The sequence below is a fragment of the Diplodia seriata genome (genome assembly GCF_021436955.1).
Source record: "Diplodia seriata strain FDS-637 chromosome Unknown scaffold_14, whole genome shotgun sequence".
NCBI classification, from domain to species: Eukaryota; Fungi; Ascomycota; class Dothideomycetes; order Botryosphaeriales; family Botryosphaeriaceae; genus Diplodia; species Diplodia seriata.
Genome location: NW_027117321.1, coordinates 233,794 through 239,025, shown reverse-complemented (window position 1 = coordinate 239,025; position 5,232 = coordinate 233,794). Strand labels below are relative to the sequence as shown.

Sequence of the window (5,232 nt, the reverse complement as noted above, 5' to 3'; positions counted from 1 at the left end):
ACCCATTTTATTTATTATTTTTGTTTTATAGTTTAAGAATTTAGAAAAAATTAAGTGATTAAAACTAGAGTAGTTTTCTAATCAAATTTTTCTAGGGTAGAAAGCAGTTAAGCTTAATATTGATGCACTTAACAATAGTACAAACAGATGGAAAATTTGTGTAGTACTGTTAGCATAAAATAATCCTCCATATAAACCAATTCCTTTTGCTAAAAACGATATGTTTAGACCATTGTAACATAATAAACTTGAATATAATAATATTATTATAGCAACACGAGAATATAATATAGATTTATCACGTCTAGTAGTAACGGCATTAGACATTAATAATAAAATTAAAGAAGTAAGTAACATATACTTATCCAAGACTCGAACTTGGATCTAGATATTAGAAGTATCCTGCTTTACCATTAAGCTAATAAGAGTTTTTTCTTAATGGGGGCCTGCAAGATTCTGGCCCGGCTCCAAAGGAGGCCTTCTTTTATTATTTTTAGTGGCCTTCTTTTAAAATAATAAAAAGAAGGCCATAACTTAACTAGTAAAAAAAAAAATTAGGCCGGCCGGCTCCTTTTTAAGTTTTTTTTTATTTTTTTTTATTCCTCCGCTTATTTTTTTTGTTATTTTTTTTTCTCTAATGTAATGCAAACCTTTTTTTTTATTTATTTTCCATAGCGGAGCCGGCAACTAATTTTTTTTGTAAACTAACTTTTTGATTATTTAAGAAGTTAGTTTACAAAAAAAAATAAGGCCTCCTTTGGGTTATGAGACAGATTATATTTATCAGCCGGCCGATAAATTATGCCAGGGAGCCTTATTTTTTTTTTCTTAACCTTTTATTTATATTATTATATTTATTTTATATTTGCCCTTGCCCTAACTTTTTTTATTAATTTATAAAATAAATTAATAAAAAAAGTAAGAAGGAGGGCTTATATTTTTTTTTGTTATTTTATATAATAAAATAACAAAAAAAATATAGGGCCAAGGGGTAAAAAAAAAAGGTTAAGAAAAAAATCTTGCTAGGAAAAAAAAATAAAGCAAGGGTGAGGGGTTACTTCGTTAGGGCGGTGATAAAATAATATATTATAAATGAGCTCCAAATATACTTATAAGTATATTATAAATATATTTAATAGATTTTTCTGGGCCAGCAAGATTTTTTGGCAAGCACGTACTTTTTATTAGTATAGAATAAAATAATACATATAATAAAAAAGTACAAAGTTCTCGCATTATTTTTTTTTTGTTATTTTATATAATAAAATAACAAAAAAATTAGCAAGACAAAAATTAGTATGCGGAGCAACTCCGCTCAAGGGAGAGCAACCCTTTTTAACTTAAATATAGAGACAAGGAGGAATTGAACCCCTTATGTCTGATCTGCAATCAGATTACAGAACCTTCTGTATACATGTCCCTTTTTTTAGGCTTTAACCATAATATTATATAGTCTTCTCCTTAAATTACTACGCTGGTGTCAACGAGTGATAGATATATAAATATACCTGTTAATCATAATATACTAATAAATACTTTTACCGGGGGGGGGGGTAGCTTCAGAAAAAAAAAATTCCAGTCTCGGCCTAATATTTTTTTTTCGTTACGAATTTATCTATGATAAATTCGGGCCAAGAAAAAAAAATATAATGCCTCTGGCTATATTTTTTTTTCTTAACCTTTTTTTTATATTATTATATTTATTTTATGGCATTTGTAAAAAAAAAGGTTAAGAAAAAAAAAATAAGAGACCCCTCTACGAGGTGGATAAAAGGAAACTCGGTTAACAGATAGTATTATTGTAAACATTTAAAATTTATTATCTTGTTAACCGAGTTTCTTTACTCCTTGTTTATTTCACTTATATTTACCCTAATTTACCCTTTTTTAAATTAGGGCAAAGCTTCAATATATTATTTTATTCTTAAATAATAAAAAAGTACGGGCTAGCTTGCCTTAAGGAAAGAGCCAAAAAATTCCCGTTCGGCCTAAATTTTTTTTACTGGTGCTGGTGCTGGCCCAACACCCTTACTATTGAGCCAAGTACTACTATTTATGCCTATTTTAGCAGCATCTCTAAGTACAGCCGCAGCACTCTCATCCCTAGAGTTCTTTCTTAAGTGAACACTACCTTTTTGTGTGTTTTTTGGTATATTTGACTCACTTGTAATTTTTGTTATTACTAATAAAATATCAGTATCATAACCTATCTTTACCCCCTCTTTATTTCTTTTAGATAGATTTTTAGCTAATTTCTTACTAATTTCTACTAAGTTAGATCCATAATTTTTATTGTTTACTGTACATTGGATTGATAACACTTTTATAAAACCATTATTACCTATTGATTTTATATATCTAGATTCCCCTACATAATATAGTAATAGAATTTTATCTATACTATAACCATTATAATAGAAATCAAATTTGTATTCTCCTTCTCCTATTTTAAAACCTATTGAAACTAATATATCTATTAAATGATTATGCATCTTTTTTGTATTAGCTGACAACATTACCGCAACATCATTTTTAAATTCTACATTTAAGTAATCACGATAATTATTATTTAATATAATACTGTCATCCCTATTGTCATTGTTATTATTGTTATCAGTAGTATTGCTACTACTTTTTCCGCTCACCCCAGAAGAGTAAAATTTCTTTTGATTAGCATTCATATTTATAAACTTAAGCATTTGTCTGGCTTAGATTGAAGTTAACACTTCCTCTTAATCTGCAGTATGCTATATAAAATAATACAATTTCACTATTTAACATCGTATTTATATAAATTTGACCAGTTCCATATGCGACTAACCCTACTGTAGCAATACCTAAAGTAGCATTTAAAGCAAAAGTTACACCAAAAGTAGCACTTAAACCTAAATTAATATCCAAACCAAAAGTAGGTTTATTTAAACCAACAGTAGCATTATTTGCAGTGTTTATACGCGGTGCTAGCGTTTTAATGTTGTTATTGAATTTTTCCATGTGTTTGTTTAATTAAAGTAAGCCAAAGTCTTTAAAGGACGCACCCTTTCGACTAAGAGGGAAACGACTGTCAATTCTCAGACAGCTTAGCATCAGCGCCCACATATAATCAAACCATGTCCGGGCCCCAGACTACATCCACACTATGTGTATCTGAGCGGATTTAGGTTAACGCAGCTTGCCTCTATCCTTTGTCTCAAACGCATCAAACCTAGTTTTTAAAAGTTTAACAACGATGAGCACCTCCCCCTTTCGGTTACGGGTCTAATCTTTGTACACTGGTTAACAACAGACCAGCTGAAGGCGAAAAGCATTCGGCGTGCAGGTAGAATAGCACTTTCCTACTCCTTGGAAGTAGAAGGCTCGCATCAGGGTCGATACAGAGGAGAATATATCTCCCAGCATAGGGAAACTATACAGCCCATTAAAGATAGTAGGAGCCGATCGAACCTACAATATACTAATTTTACCTTAATATATTCAAACCACTGATATCTCCTATATACTTTTAAGGATTTACAAAACACTAGATTATATTTAAGACCGGAGAATGGAGGGTTTCACCCTCCCGCTTCCCACCACTTGGTAAGCAAGTAGTGGGTCCCTGCAGGAACCCAAAATTATTTATTATTTAAATACCAGGACACCTAAAGTTTCCTGTCAAGAAGACCTTCCGATAACACCTATTTATTTACCGAGGTAAAGACCTATAAATAGGTCTTTATTCTATAATAAACCTATTCATTTCCCCCTCCTATGTATGCTTACGCATACGGAGTAAAAATATTTATTTATTTATATTTATTTATTTATTATAATACCAAAAAACCTACGATTCTCTGGACTACCCCTTTTTTTTTGTTTTTTGTTTTTTGTTTTTTTTTGTTTTTTTTTTTTTTCTTAATTTAAGTTTATTATTATTTTGGTTATTTTGATTCTAACCTCTTCTAAATATTTTTGACTTGTTCTGATTTAATTTTTATTTTTTTTTTTAATTCCTGTGTGTTTGATGTGTTTTCTTTTACTTTTTTTTATTTATGTTTTAGTGTGTTTGATTCTATTTTTTTTTTGTTTTTTTTTTTGTTTTTTTTTTGTGTTTGACTGGATATGAACGTAAAATTTGTTTTTTTGCAAAAATTAAGAACGTTCCTTAGCCTCTTCACCCAAAATCCGAAAATCAGAGAGTCCCAAAGAGACAGGTAACCCTCTCATAGGGGCGCCTCTGGACTGCTTCTGAAAACTGACTTCCTATTCTATCGTGTTACCCCTATATTAAACTGAGCTCCTTTTATAATTATTGGCGAATAGCAACTCCTAATTACAAAGGATGATATTGAGATTCCTCTTTGTCTTAATAACTCAAATTGCTTTAAATACATTAAATACATTAAATAAATAATTTAAGACCGAGTTACAAGATCCTCATTAGTAATTCCTAATCTACTTTCACTGTTCCGTTTGCGGTAGAATCGACAATCTTAGCCAGGGAAACTGATACTGTCTAGCTTCTCCCTTAGTAATCAGTGGATCACTCTGTAATCTCCTTTTCCGCGGTCAGCTTAGCACTTAGGGGTTACTTCTACTTTGGAGCGGTGCTTCCCTTTCCTATAAGGCGCTTGATGAGTGAGTGTGGATTTAAACACCAGATCATGGATGTAACTAAATCGCAGCTCTCCCACTACTTGTACTTGGTTACTAATAGTTCGTTTTCCTAAAATTTTGGGGGAGGAATCACAACCCGAATATTTCTAGCTCTAATTACCTAGATAGATATTCTAGTCGGATAACCGACATTAAAGATAGTAGGAGCCGATCGAACCTACAATATAAAAATATTATTATTTACCTTAATATACTCAATCCATTGATATCTCCTATTTCTCTTAATAATCCGAATGAAGCAGCTCTAAACTTCAAACACGGCTTTGAAAGGGTTTCACCCTCCCCGCAAGCCACTAAGGTGGGAACGGGTCCCTACCCGAAATTATTTACAGCAACAACCAGATTTTTTATTCTTATTTATTTCTCAGAGTATCTGAGTAATAAATAAGAATTGGTTTAACCTATTTACTTAGCTTTATTGCCTATTTATTTATTTATATATTTAGATAACACCTATAAAACCCCTCTCTCTATGGGTCAATATTTTTATAATTTCCTCGTTTATAAATATGTATATATATAAATACCGCTAAATAAAAGACTCAATTTGCCCCAACACACACAAAATCTAAACCA

General features: G+C 31.0%; 1 non-coding gene across 1 annotated transcript; it reads right to left on the bottom strand.

Moving 5' to 3' along the window:
* Positions 1–355: 355 nt before the first annotated feature.
* SLS55_010660 lies at positions 356–427 on the bottom strand. Its single transcript has one exon. It is a non-coding gene; the product is annotated as a tRNA-Arg (tRNA).
* Between the last annotated feature and the right edge of the window lie 4,805 nt (positions 428–5,232).